General features: G+C 36.8%; 1 protein-coding gene across 1 annotated transcript in view; it reads left to right on the forward strand.

Annotated features, from left to right (window-relative positions):
* LOC142661615 (chemerin-like receptor 1) overlaps window positions 1–16080 on the forward strand; it is an 82517-nt gene that overhangs the window by 58062 nt on the left and 8375 nt on the right. The window lies entirely within an intron of this gene.

Below are 16080 nucleotides of genomic sequence, written 5' to 3' on the forward strand. Positions count from 1 at the left end.
GTAACAGAAGGTCATCTGCATACAGCAGGAATTTCACCTGGGTGTCATGGAGGGCGAGACCTGGTGCTGAGGAGGATTCCAGAGCTGTGGCCAGTTCATTGATGTAGATGTTGAAGAGCGTTGGACTGAGGCTGCAGCCTTGTCTGACTCCTCGGCTCTGCTGGAAATCAGCCGTTCTTCTCCCGTTCACCTTCACGCTGCATCTGTTCTCTGTGTAGGAGCTTCTGATGACGTCATAGGTTTTACCTCCTATTCCGCTCTCCAGCAGTTTCAGGAATAGGCCCGGGTGCCACACTGAGTCAAAGGCCTTCTTAAAGTCCACAAAACAGGCGTAAATCTTCCCATGCTTTGTATTGTGGACGTGGCTCTTGATGAGGCTGCGCAGGGTGTAGATGTGGTCAGTGGTGCGGTGGTTTATCTATCTATCTATCTATCTATCTATCTATCTATCTATCTATCTATCTATCTATCTATCTATCTATCTATCTATCCTACATCTATCTATCTCATATCTATCTATCTATCTATCTATCTATCTATCTACCTATCTATCTATCTATCTATCTATCTATCTATCTATCTATCTATCTATCTATCTATCTATCTATCTATCTATCTATCTATCTATCTATCTATCTATCTATCTCATATCTATCTATCTATCTATCTATCTCTCCATCATCTATCTATCTATCTATCTATCTATCTATCTATCTATCTCTCCATCATCTATCTATCTATCTATCTATCTATCTATCTATCTATCTATCTATCTATCTATCTATCTATCTCATATCTATCTATCTATCTATCTATCTATCTATCTATCTATCTATCTCATATCTATCTATCTATCTATCTATCTCTCCATCATCTATCTATCTATCTATCTATCTATCTCTCCATCATCTATCTATCTATCTATCTATCTATCTATCTATCTATCTATCTATCTATCTATCTATCTAATATCTATCTATCTATCTATCTATCTATCTATCTATCTATCTCATATCTATCTATCTATCTATCTATCTATCTATCTATCTATCTATCTCATATCTATCTATCTATCTATCTATCTCTCCATCATCTGTCTATCTATCTATCTATCTATCTATCTATCTATCTATCTATCTATCTATCTATCTATCTAACATCTATCTATCTATCTATCTATCTATCTATCTATCTATCTATCTATCTATCTATCTATCTATCTATCTATCTATCTATCTATCTCTCCATCATCTATCTATCTATCTATCTATCTATCTATCTATCTATCTATCTATCTATCTATCTATCTATCTATCTATCTATCTATCTATCTATCTATCTGTCTGTCTGTCTGTCTGTCTATCTATCTATCTATCTATCTATCTATCTATCTATCTATCTATCTATCTATCTATCTATCTATCTATCTATCTCATATCTATCTATCTATCTCATATCTATCTATCTATCTATCTATCTATCTATCTATCTATCTATCTATCTATCTATCTATCTATCTATCTATCTATCTATCTATCTATCTATCTATCTATCTATCTATCTCATATCTATCTATCTATCTATCTATCTATCTATCTATCTATCTCATATCTATCTATCTATCTATCTATCTATCTATCTATCTATCTATCTATCTATCTATCTATCTATCTATCTATCTATCTATCTATCTGCCTATTTCCCATCTATGTATCCATCTAACTTTTGTGTTGGGTTTCTTCTTTTTTAAAGGGTTTAAACAATAATCTCCAGTAGTTTCCCTTGATGGAGCTCAAACTCAGGACCCAAAAGTTCTAGCCAGTGAACCTCTTTACTGTATGGGTAATGTTGGAGGCGTTATATGTCTTTACAGTAGTATAAATACTCTCCTACAGTCTACGGCTGCACATAAACATCTGGATCCCGAGTGTGTTGGGAACATTAGGATCCAAGGTGAAAATCATACATGTATGCTCTAATCCACTTCACATTTAGGTTGTTGACTGATCTCACAGGATCCAGCAACAGCAATCTTATGGGTATATTCAGCTCCACATTACTTCCTTATTAGTTTAAGGGTTTGTAGGAGTGGAGAAATGTTAGAAGGGAACTGTAAGAGATGACGCCAAGAAAAAACTCAATGTATCCCATAGATATATCTTTACCCATGGATAGAACATAAAGTTAAAACTTCCACAATTTCTCTACATATCATGAAGAACATTGGGTTAATTTCCCTTTTTGTCTAAGATCAGTCCATACTGTAATTAAATGGCATTATATTTGTATTATTGTATGGAAAAAAGTGGAACATACAATCGACGTCAACACTGGTGACAATTCCAGCCTCGGAGATGTATGGACCATTGAGGAGAACATTCTACTACTTCCATAGAATCATTGATTCCCATGCAGTCATCCGCTTAAAATGTCAGGACATATTAAGTCATTTAATAGGTTCTTCAGGTAAAAATGATTGACAAGTAGATGATGCAATCATGGGGTCTTAGAAATTTAAGCCTTCTGGGGGCTTCTGTGGACCCCGTTTCCACAACTTAACTCTTTTTAGATATTTTGGAATTAGCTTGGTCTTCTTTATGGCTAACAGAGTGACAATCACTAATGGGCGCCATTAGTGTTTGGGGTGGTCATATAACTTTCTACAGACTGTATTATTATTTAGAGTCACCCCTCACCCATTCACCACTTGATCCACCCCACACACACGCCCATTGTATTATTTGTGTGTCGATCTTCACCTTTTCTGGCTCTGCTCTCTCCCTGCTGCTTGGTGTATATCAACCTTTTATTGAAACTGGTGGTCCCCGATGACGTCACTCTGGTGGGGAATTTAAACCATGCAATCCCTGTCTTTTTGCCTTGTGCCTGCCTCCATTGTTTTTATAGAGGATCCAGGCACTGACCTTTGCTTTGCCTTTGGCTCCTGTATCCGCTCCTCTCTCTGGTTGTATTATCTTGTCTGCTGACTGCCGATCCCTACTTATGATTATGTTTGTGACATCACTTCCTGTCTGCTCCCTAGTACCGCTACCATTTGGAGCTTCGACTCCGACCTCTAACTGGGCATTGATCTGTTCCTTGCCTGCTGGTTCTTGTAGTCCAGTTACCACTAATCACATAGTATCATGTGGACCACTACCTTGTCCAAAGACCAGACCTCCGTGAGGCTGTTGAGGGTGAACACATGGGCTCCCAAGATGAGAAAACAAATTGATGACATATTTGTGAGTGATCTTTCCACTATGAAAATCCAGAAAACAGTCAGATCCCAGAAGTGGAAGGAAGCACCGGTCATAATTAGCCTGTGAAAATAGGAAATGACATGGCGCGGTCCCCACAATTATGTTCTGCAATACTCAGAGGAGTCTTTACATTATCAGTCACTTCAGAAATTGCTGCCAAAAAACCTCAGAGAAGTAAGTCTGAGGCTTTCATCTCGGCTCAATGGCGCAGAGTATAGAATGAGTTTACATCATCTCCTGTTTGCTTATAAAATTCCCAATTGTGAATCTGTATGGAGAAACACTAATATTAGTCATTCGTTCATTCATATACGTTTGTAATAAATTCATTCATTCATTCGCATATGCAGGTCTTTGATGTATTAGTTAATTAATACATTCGTTTAATAAGTCATTTACTTATGTCTTGATTCATTCATTCATTCATTCATTCAATTACTTATGCATGTCTTCATTTATTCATTAATATAGTCATTCACATATTCATATCTTTGATTATGTAGTTGATTGATTATTTCCATCATTCATTCATTCAATTAAATGTTCTAATTTATTTTATGATTTGTTCACTCTATTACATATGGATATCTTTGAGTAATATGTTGATTCATTCATTCATTCCATCCATTATGCATTCACTTATATATGTCTTGATTGATTGATTGATTGATTGATTGATTGATTGATTGATTGATTGATTGATTGATTGATTGATTCATTCATTCATTCATTCATTTCATCTATCATTCACTTATGTATGTCTTCATTGATTGATTCAGTCATTCAATCAATATTTCATTCATATATGCATATCTTAAATTAACTGATATGATTGTTTGTTTGTTTGTTTGTTTATTTGTTTGTTTGTTTGTTTGTTTGTTTGTTTGTTTGTTTGTTTGTTTGTTTGTTTGTTTGTTTGATTGACTGATTGATTGATTAATTAATTAATGCATTAATTCATTTATGTATTCTAATTATTCATACAGTCATCATTAATTTTGTATGGGTTCATTCATTTATTTACTATGTATAGATACACAGATAGAGATAAGCTGTAGGTCACATGTCTGACTGCAAGATGGAGAAAAGAAAGTTGTCTGTTTCCAAGGACAACCAGTAGAATACTGAAACGCGCTTTGCATGTGAATAGAGGAAACAATATTAAATAACATTACAAAAACAGTAAGGCCTCACGTGCACGGCCGTGATTTTTGGGTCGGCCTGCCGCGGAGTGTCACCCCCGAGCCGCCCGCAAATCGCGGGCAGTGCACATTGCCACGTCAATTATTTTCTATGTATCTGGACTGCAGAACACGGCCGTAATAAGACTTGCCCTCTTTCTGCGGTCCAGGCTTCTGGGCCATGCACGGACCGTGGAAACCACGGCCGTGTGCATGGCCCCATAGAAATTAATGGGGCCGCAATTCTCCAGTGGATTTTCAGGGGAATTGCGGCCGCAAAAGCACGTTCATGTGCATGGGGCCTTAAGCAAAATAAACTTGTTATAGTTTATGGGATAGATCTGTTTTTAAAACACTTGAAGACTTGTTACTTGAAGACTTGCTGTGCCAGTTTGTAAAACGTAGTGTGGTTATTATGGGGAGATCACTTTGAGTGTTTTTTTTGAAGTTCTACAACATTTCCTAAAATAATCTGCTCTATTTCTGGATTATTGCCCCATTACTTACATCTGTGAGGAGCAGATTACGGATATTGATTCTCAATCACAGACGGATAGTTTTTACGGCTAAGGATCCATGGCGTCATGGCGCTGCTCTCTATAATCGATGAAAGCAAAGGATTACTGCGACTTCACTCCAAATTCAATTTACCTCTATAGGAAATAAGGTTCTTGCTACTTATTTTCCGAAGGGGAACACTGAGGTCAGTTATAGACAATCACGCAATTCTAATATGACTCACGGACAATGCTGTGGAGCACAAGGCCAAAACATTTCAGTATCTGTTCTGGGGACATTGTCTCTTCATACTAGGAAATCTGTCTGATTACACCCAATAAATGCCACCTCCCCTAGTGCCCTAGTAAAATTAGCTCCACCCACTTGACACTACAACACTTCTCCTTGATCACGGCCCCTTCTTGTCGTAGGAATAGGGTTGCCATCCAGCTAATGGGCCTGTCCTACAGCTGAAATACCGTAAGTAGGCTGGTGCTGATTTTCTATTTTTCATGCCCTGGGCACATTTTCCCCTTCACTGCCCTAAACCACCAGGGATATTGGCATATTTTCCATACACTAGACCACCAGGGATGCTTACATTTTCCATTTCACTGCCCTAAACCCCTAGGGAAATTGGCATTGACCTCTTCAATACACTAGACCACCAAACGTATTGGCATTAACCACTTCAGTACCTAGATCAACAGGGAATCTTACTTACTACTTTAGACCACTAGGAATGATGGTACCTTTACTACAATAGAATGCAGAAATGTTACATAACGAAATGTGTTCATTCTTATTAGGTGATACAATTAGATTTCCCTGATGTGGAGGAACTTTCCTGCCATAATAATAATAAAATAATAATAACAATATTGAAAATAATAATACAAATAATATAATAATAATTAATATATAAAATAATAATAAAAAATACACACACAAAAAATAACATATAAAATAATAAAAATACAGAAAATAATAATAATATATAATAATAAAAATAATAAAATACACGAAATAAAAATAATATAATAATAATTAATATATAAAATAATAATAAAAAATACACACACAAAAAATAATATATAAAATAATAAAAATACAGAAAATAATAATATATAATAATAATAAAAATAATAAAATACAGAAAATAAAAATAATAATAATATAATAATAATATATAAAATAATAACAATATTAAAAATAATAATAAAAATAATATAATAATAACATATAAAATAATAAAAAATACAAACACAAAAAATAATATATAAAATAATAAAAATACACAAAATAATACTAATAGTAGAATACTAATAATAATATACAAAATAATAATAAAAATAATAATGTATAAAATAATAACAACAATAATAATACAAATAATATAATAATAATAATGGTAATAATAATTTATAATGTTAATAATAATAATAAATTATGTAATGAATTTTCACTTCTGGACAGGCCAAAAAAAAAAATCACCTACACCAGCCACAATCCTGTGCTGTATGTAACACGGCTCTGCTCTCATTTTTGCGGATGTTGTAGTCCTTTCTGCAGTGTGAACAAAAGAAAAAAAAAACAGCGCAGTGAATGAGTAAACGGCAATCTGCATTTTATTAGTCTGATTTGACATGACTAAGGCCCCATGCACACGACCGTGCCCACAATCACGGGCCGCAATTGCGGGCACGGCCGGCCGCCGACTGCCACCCGCATTTTCGGGCCGTGCTCCCATACAGAGTATGGGAGCACGGCATGCAAAATGCAAAAGAACGGACATGATTTTCGGAACATTTCTACGGCACGGACACCCATCCCTAGTGCTACGGAAAGGTGTCCGCGTTCAATGAAAGTGAATGGGTCCATTTTTGCGGACCGCAATTGCGGTCTGCAAAAACGGAGGTTTTTTACGGTCGTGTGCATGGGGCCTAAGCCTGTGCATGAGTAATGCTTCATCTGATGATATTGTTTATACATACTGTATATTATCAGATCGGTCTTGTTATAAAATATCTTATTAGCATACAGATGTAGAATGGACTTTAGGGGTTGCGGTGGTAGCGGGTGCATCAACTGCCACTACTTAGGAGGGCGCCACAGCTGGCCTGACACTTTTTACATGTATAGAGCTGATTTCTGGTTGATGTATGTTGGTATTATATGAGCACTGTATGACGGTATATAGTCAAGCATTGAGTGGCAGTGTTACTTATGTACTGTACAATATCATATTTTGCAGTGTATCATTGAAGGGGCACTTTATAGCACCGTTATCTAGGCAACTGTATGGAAGTCTTATTTGGGCAATATTTGGCACTAATATTAGGGCATTATACAGAACGGTGCATATAATCAGGCACTGTATGATATAGTTATTCATGCACTGTATGACACAACACTTTATGGGGGGGGGGGGGTACAACAAAAGAAATCACAATCAGAACAACGTAAGGCCGACCACTGTTGTCTCATGTCATATGCCCTCCTAGAGTATATGGACATCATGGAGGAAAGTCTCCAGCTCCGCGTGTCCCTCTATTAGCCAGGTTGGCCGCTAACAAAGATCGACTCTGGCTCTGGTGGACCCAACCCTGTCATGTATTATATGGTCACCCATTCATTTGAAAGGCCGGTATACAATACTACATTCCCCCATAGCGGCCTCTGCAGGAGGCTGTGTGCAATAACAGCGGATCGCCCATGGTTGAAGAAGCCAAATGTGTGGCTAGCCGCTATTTTCCGGTCCAACTTCAATCAAAAAGTTGTCGAGATGAGACGGTCCCTTTAACCGTTTCTTGCAGACTCTGCGATAACCGTGTTTACATCATTCGGTAGGTTTACCTGCATTCTGTGTAAAAATCAAAGACAACATATTCTTATAATAACATGAGCTGTGTCAAAGAACAAACTCAGCTCTGCTACATGAAAGAGACTAATTACAGACGTTTTTCTTTCTTTTTTTATTTAATTTAGATACATTGCATAATTTAAAAAAAAAAAAAAAAACACTAGTTGCAGAAGTCCACATGACCTTTGTTATTTGCATGATTTTGAATGATAGTCAATGGCCATCATGGGGTCTGTAGACAAATATGTACAAAAATCCCTGAACGTCAACGCGTGTTTTGTGCCTCTGATTCTCAGAATATGTTACCAGTTGCTGACAAAAACTGAAACAGATAAACCACACGAGCTAAGGAAATGGGTAGACCGAGCCGAGCCGTAGTGCTGGAGATGCTGTGCAGATGATGTGTCCGGTAGTCCCATATGCTTATGATTTGTACCAGAGAACAGCTGCCTGTTTGAGTTCATCAACCACCGGGGGTCCAGAAGAACAAATCAATGCTTTATAATCTCCAACACATGTTCTGAGAGATTATGCAATTTATTATAATTCTCTGGGAAATTTTCCTTCGGGTGACGTCTACTGACTCAGGTCAAGTTGTAGTTATCCAAAGTGAGTTTACAAGAAAACCCGCTTTACAGTTTGAAGAGCAGCTACCTCCTCTGCTCCTCCTCCTCCCTCTCCCCTCTCACAGCAAGTGTCTCACACTCAGGCTGAGACAGAGACTGAAATATGAACACCGCATCCTCCTCCCATTCCCCTCTCACAGCAAGTATCTCACACACAGGCTGAGACAGAGACTGAAATATGAGCACTGCATCCTCCTCCCCTTCCCCTCTCACAGCAAGTGTCTCACACTCAGGCTGAGACAGAGACTGAAATATGAGCACTGCATCCTCCTCCCCTTCCCCTCTCACAGCAAGTGTCTCACACTCAGGCTGAGACAGAGACTGAAATATGAGCACCGCATCCTCCTCCCCTTCCCCTCTCACAACAAGTGTCTCACACTCAGGCTGAGACAGAGACTGAAATATGAGCACCGCATCCTCCTCCCCTTCCCCTCTCACAGCAAGTGTCTCACACTCAGGCTGAGACAGAGACTGAAATATGAGCACCGCATCCTCCTCCCCTTCCCCTCTCACAGCAAGTGTCTCACACACAGGCTGAGACAGAGACTGAAATATGAGCACCGCATCCTCCTCCCCTTCCCCTCTCACAGCATGTTTCTCATGCTGAGCGTGAGATGCTTCAGCTGCATCCCCCTCCTCCCGTGACAGACTGAAAATGGTCTGGGCAATATAGATCCTACCAATCATAAGAACAGCGATCTCCAACTTGTGACTCTCCGGCGATTTAAAAAAATTATTTCGAAATCCCCATCACAATCTGCTTCTTCTCCTATATTAGGGTGAAGGGTAATGAAGGGCGAGTGCAGTAAATGGAAACATTCAATCCAGACCTGTCTAACATCTTGCTGCAAGTTCCAGAATACAGAGTTGTTTGTTTTACCCAGGAACAAAAATAAACTCAGCTTAATTTTTATTAACATGAAGAAAATCCCCGTCTGAGAAGGTTCACAGGGAAGTTATAAGGCACGAAGAGAAAGAAGAGATAGAAAAAAATATAAGATTATAATAGTAATAATAAAATGTAGTAATACAAACAGATACTACCATACTACTACTAATAATAATACTACTAATAATAATATATTAATAACTAGGAATGAAGAGATATAAAAAGTATAAGATAATAATAATATAATGGTAGGAGTTGGAATGAAGAGATATACAAAGTATAAAATAGCACAATAATAATAAAGATGGTAATAATAATAATAATAATAATTAATAATAATAAAAAAGATGATAATAATAATAACTTTAACAAAAATAATAATAATCAGTGTGCTATGATTTCGAAATATACATTATATATTGCTTACATACATGTCAATTGAAAAGTACAATTGCATTAATATATTATATCTTGTCTTATTGTTCATTATTTTTATTATTATTATTATTATTAGCATTATTATTATTAGCATTATTATTATTATTATTATTATTATTAGCATTATTATCAGCATTATTATTATTATTATTATTAGCATTATTATTATTATCAGCATTATTATTATTTTTATTATTATTATTATTATTATTATTAGCATTATTATTATTATTATTATTATTATTATTATTATTAGCATTATTATTATTAGCATTATTATTATTATCAGCATTATTATTATTATTAGCATTATTATTATTATCAGCATTATTATTATTATTATTAGCATTATTATTATTATTATTATTAGCTTTATTATTATTATTATTATTAGTATTATTATTATTAGCATTATTATTATTATTAGCTTTATTATTATTATTAGCATTATTATTATTAGCATTATTATTATTAGCATTATTATTATTATTAGCTTTATTATTATTATTATTATTAGCATTATTATTATTAGCATTATTATTATTATCAGCATTATTATTATTAGCATTATTATTATTAGCATTATTATTATTAGCATTATTATTATTATTAGCTTTATTATTATTATTAGCATTATTATTATTAGCATTATTATTATTAGCATTATTATTATTATTAGCTTTATTATTATTATTATTATTAGCATTATTATTATTAGCATTATTATTATTATCAGCATTATTATTATTAGCATTATTATTAGCATTATTATCAGAATTATTATTATTATTATTATTAGCATTATTATTATTATCAGCATTATTATTATTTTTATTATTATTATTATTATTATTATTATTATTATTATACATTTATATAGAATATATATTGACATGAACTTAATACTACTTTATATTTTTGTATAATATTATCTGTATTTACTGTATATTTTGGATAATTAAAAGTTATACTAAGAAAGTTGATGAATACTGATTCTTGGTATTAGGCTACATGCACACGACTTTTTGCATTTTGTGGTCTGCAAACGATGGAACCGCAAAACACGGACAGCACACGGGCGGCATCAATGTGCTGTCCGTGGTTTTCACGTCGCCATACACTTGAATGGGTGAGACCGAGCCGCAAACACGGACAGGATTGGGACCTGCTCTGTGCCAGTCCAACGGCACCATTAAAAAAACGGTAGATTGCATGGGGCCATAGAAATGAATGGGTCAGTGGGCTCTCCATTAAAAAAAAGGATAGCGCACAGACGAAATCAAGGGTCGTGTGCATGTAGCCTTATACTGATTATACAAGTATTATTTATATACAGGCCAATAAAAAATCTCCATGAAAATAATATCCATTCACATCATTTTATAATTAGAATGTATCAATTAGTCTCCGAACTTGATTCCGTCGCACCGTCTCAATTTTCCCTGCAGGTCGGAATACTTACGTGCGTTATATTACTGAATGTTTTCTTTAAGAGATTCCACGCTCATGTGTCTATCTGCTGGCAGTGCTTGGGGGAAAAAAAGGAACTAGGAGTTGGAAGGCCATTAGGTGGTTGAGCCCACATGGGCATTTGCCCCTTTTACCCTCCCTAGAACCTGGCCCTGATTTTAATTTATTTTTATTTTTTTTTAAAAGAAGACCACGCTGGATCTGCTCACTATTATCTAGAGTAGGATTTGGTTGAGGGGGAGCAAAGACATGAATGCTGCTATGGTGTCCTTTGAGAGGAAGGGCCGATTGCAGGCTGGTCTTGTTCCCGTTTTATTGGGTGGGGGGGAGGGCCTGCCCATGGATTTGATCTGTTATATTTGCAAACATAGTGGAGAATGTACAAGTCATGAAAATGAGATGATGGCACCAGGACCTTCTATTGCAGGTAGTTAGTTGTGTGCTGGTGTCAAGCAGCTGCCAAAAGGGGCCTCATTTTTATCTTTGCTGTGATAATCCCCGTCCTCTAGGGGGGGTACCATTTTAATATATCCCTTATGTCAGGATATGTAGCTGTTAGCTCCATTTCCGCACTGGGAGGGTAAACCTTCACTTTAAATATACTTGGTTGTAGTTTATTCCAGGATTTAAGGGATTAATGATATTATTCAATGTTTTTCCATTTGCATGGGAACGACTACGGGCAGAGAAAAACAAATCTATGGTTCAATTCACAAGATGCTTTACAGTCAGAAAATTCTACAGTCTATGAGTTGATTCATGAGGTTTTTTTTTTATAGAGGAATGCATGAATAAAACAGTTTAGAAAGCCATAGATTATTTTAATAGGATTTTTTTTTCACTTTTTTTCTCTTAAATTTATAATTTATTACTTTTTTGCTACAGCAAAGTAATTGGAAGATTGCAAATAAATTTGAAATAAAAAAATCCAATATCAAAATAGATAATGAGGACATCTGGAAGTGGGAAATTATTTTTCACAGCACTATATAATGTGCTATAATTGTTAGTATAGTGTTAAATGTAGCAGAGCTGAGTATGTCAGATGCAACACAGACCTGAGCTTCTTTGACACAAGCCATACCATGATTTCAAATGTGGTTTTACATAGAACTACACCTACTGTACTTCATTATTATTATTTTTTACACGTTCAGCTCTGCTACATCAGTAAGGAAATGTCAATGATAATGTCATTTGAGTTCATGGAGCATCATCAGCTGAGATATGTCATAGATAAAAGGCGAGAAGATCACATTGGTGAAGTGATCTGAGAACACCACTGATTTCCAGAATGACTGGGCACTGCGCCGAGATTTCTGCTACTGGAATCTGGTATTTTTATTGTGGTCAGTCTCAAAGTAACTCCTTAGTATCTGACACAGCACTAGATGGTCAGAAGACGGGATACAATACCAATATAGACGAGGATTCTACATATAATTGGAGATGCTTATATCTTATGTGAAACTGTCGAGTGACAAATTCAGCTCTGCTACATGCATATACGGCCCTTCTCTTTTGGAAGATCTACATAGTTAAAAATAGTACTTGTTTTTTCTGGGTACTATAATACATATTTGGGATCAATGACGTCATGGTGGGGAATGTAGAGGTATTGAAATTGTAGGTTACCCCAACAATAAGATCATCATCTAAGGATCTACTTTTGGACCCCCATGAGTAGCTGTCGGGATAATCAGAAATCACTTTGCTCCAGGTACACGAGAAGTGATCTATGCAGTGACTTTCCAGGGGTTCCCGAGCCCCTCTAATACATTCAGTATATGGAAAGATTTTGCTTAATGCTAATAACCCTTTTAAGTGACATCACCTTTCCTGCATGATGACATCACTAATCCTTTTTCTGGCGGACCAGAGACATATTAGACCTCTTCAGATCTAGCTTAAACAGATTGATAGCCTATTGTTAGAACCCCCAGAACTTGACACAATGATACAGAATCTGAACAGGGCTGAGCTGCAGTACCAGGCAGCGCCACATGTACAGATGTGGCGCTGTGTCTGGATAAACAGCGCTTCTGTACTCCAGCGCCCCATCATTCTGCTGATCGGTCAGATGCCACTGAAATGGACCTGAAAACCCCCTATAAGAGTGACTAAGGATATATCTTATCTCTCCGCCATGAGCTGCCAGGCCGTCTTACCTCTTCATTGTGATTCATAATGAATAACTCACCTCTGATCATGAAGCTGAAGATTATTTGTTCTTCCAGGGAATTGCGCACATGTTATGTGAAAATCGAGACGGTTCCCATTGGATATTAATATTTATGTAGAGCAGAGGTTATTCAGCGTTCACGTTTGCATTTCCGTCGTTTATACAATGTTCATTTGGAATAGTTACGGTTCAACCAAACACCCCGAGCACCCGACGCAGCTTATTATTTCAGGTTACGGAACAAATAAACTGTGTATAATCAATAGTTGGTTGGTTTTAAGATTCAAAGGATATACAGATGTAGCAGAGCTGTGTTTGTCATGTAATTCTTTATAGCTGCATTGTTCGTGCGTTGTAATATAGTTTACCTACAGATCTATATAAAACCAGATAATAAAACATAATACTGTGTTGTGTTGTGTCAAAGTGTAAACTCAGCTCTGCTACATCTGTATAAGACTGTATTAAACATGACAAAACAAGAAAAGAGGCATTTAAGGACGTTACCAGAAAAAAATGACATACTGCCCCACACATTGCATAAAAAGGGCGTTTCTGGCAATTTTAGGTTGGAACAGGGTCCCACGAATTGGGAATCAAATGATTGGGTGCATGTTTAACCCTTCTCTAGCCTCTTTTCAGTGTAAATTCTTGATTATTTGAAACAGACTGGTTGCTATGGATGATCCTTCTGACAACCCTTTTGAAAAGACTGCGGTTGTCATGCAGTATGTTCCCTAGCAACTTGACTCTGACAATCTTTGGTTGAGTGTGCGGACAGCAGGGAAGGGGAAAGAGATGGCACCTTCACTATTGAGCGCCCTCCGCCACCTTGTGCCCACTGCACGTGATCTGCCATGGATGACCTCCATGGAGGGTTGACTCAATCTAACATCAATGTGCTGGATGTGGGTTTATTTATTGTGGTACTGTATGGCAGTATTTTGTGGGCACTATATGGCAGTATTTTGTGGGCACATGTGGCAGTATTATGTGGGCACTGTATGGCAGTATTTTGTGGGCACTGTATGGCAGTATTTTGTGGGCACTGTATGGCAGTATTTTGTGGGCACTGTATGGCAGTATTTTATGGGCACTGTATGGCAGTATTTTGTGGGCACTGTATGGCAGTATTTTGTGGGCACTGTATGGCAGTATTTTGTGGGCACTGTATGGCAGTATTTTGTGGGCACTGTATGGCAGTATTTTGTGGGCACTGTATGGCAGTATTTTGTGGGCACATGTGGCAGTATTATGTGGGCACTGTATGGCAGTATTTTGTGGGCACTATATGGCAGTATTTTGTGGGCACATGTGGCAGTATTATGTGGGCACTGTATGGCAGTATTTTGTGGGCACTGTATGGCAGTATTTTGTGGGCACTGTATGGCAGTATTTTGTGGGCACTGTGTGGCAGTATTTTGTGGGCACCGTATGGCAGTATTTTGTTTGCACTGTATGGCAGTATTTTGTGGGCACTGTGTGGCAGTATTTTGTGGTCACTGTATGGCAGTATTTTGTGGGCACTGTATGGCAGTATTTTGTGGGCACTGTATGGCAGTATTTTGTGGGCACTGTATGGCAGTATTTTGTGGTCACTGTATGGCAGTATTTTGTGGGCACTGTATGGCAGTATTTTGTGGGCACTGTATGGCAGTATTTTGTGGGCACTGTATGGCAGTATTTTGTGGGCACTGTATGGCAGTATTTTGTGGTCACTGTATGGCAGTATTTTGTGGGCACTGTATGGCAGTATTTTGTGGGCACTGTATGGCAGTATTTTGTTGGCACTATATGGCAGTATTTTGTAGGCACTCTATGGTTTTGCTATTTTATACTGTCTGATGGTTTGTATGTTATGGCAGAATTATGGAAGTATCACTTTCCATGGGAACGGTAGGGCTCCTCGCCCACATATTTTGCCCAGGGGCCCTTCCACTGGCTTAGACCCTCTAGTAGAGAATAATGTATCCTACTATTGCCAGAGAAGAGCAATCCCCACTCCATTGTCCATTTGGTACGACCCCTTCAACCCGTAATAAATATAAAATCAGTTTACTAATAAAAAAGAAACCTAATATACAATAAAAAAATTACTATAATAAAGTTAACATTTTTATGACACAAGTTTTATAAGGGATACAATTATACAACGTTGTATAATGTCTTCTGATTGTCTTATATTTTACAGCAGGGGGTGTACTCTGTTATATACATTATATACAATACATACCCAAACCTTAAAGTGAATATTTCCTTTATAACTTAGGTCCGATAGCCTGTTCTGATTTATTTTTTTAAATATCTTTATAGCAGTCCGAGCTCCATTTTATTCTGATACAGAGCTCCAAAACTCCTGCAAAGATCTAGAGGTAAATAATAAAAATCCTTGCTACCTGCAGCCGCCACTAGAGGGAGCTTAGGACCTCACTGCATACTGTTTTAGCATTGAGTTAAATGTATAAATCGTATTCTGAAAGCTCCCCCTAGTGGTGGCTGAAAGTGGCTAGAACTTTATGTTTTAACATTATATCTATGCAGAGGATTGAAGAACTCTGCCTCCGAAAAGTATTAGGATCAGCATTCACTTTTAGTAGGTTGTCCCCTTTTGATCATAGCTTTTTGGATGCCTGTTCAGGACATGAGGGTAGTAAAAGGGGTTTATTGTTC

The sequence above is a fragment of the Rhinoderma darwinii genome, chromosome 10 (assembly GCF_050947455.1).
Source record: "Rhinoderma darwinii isolate aRhiDar2 chromosome 10, aRhiDar2.hap1, whole genome shotgun sequence".
NCBI lineage: Eukaryota > Metazoa > Chordata > Amphibia > Anura > Rhinodermatidae > Rhinoderma > Rhinoderma darwinii.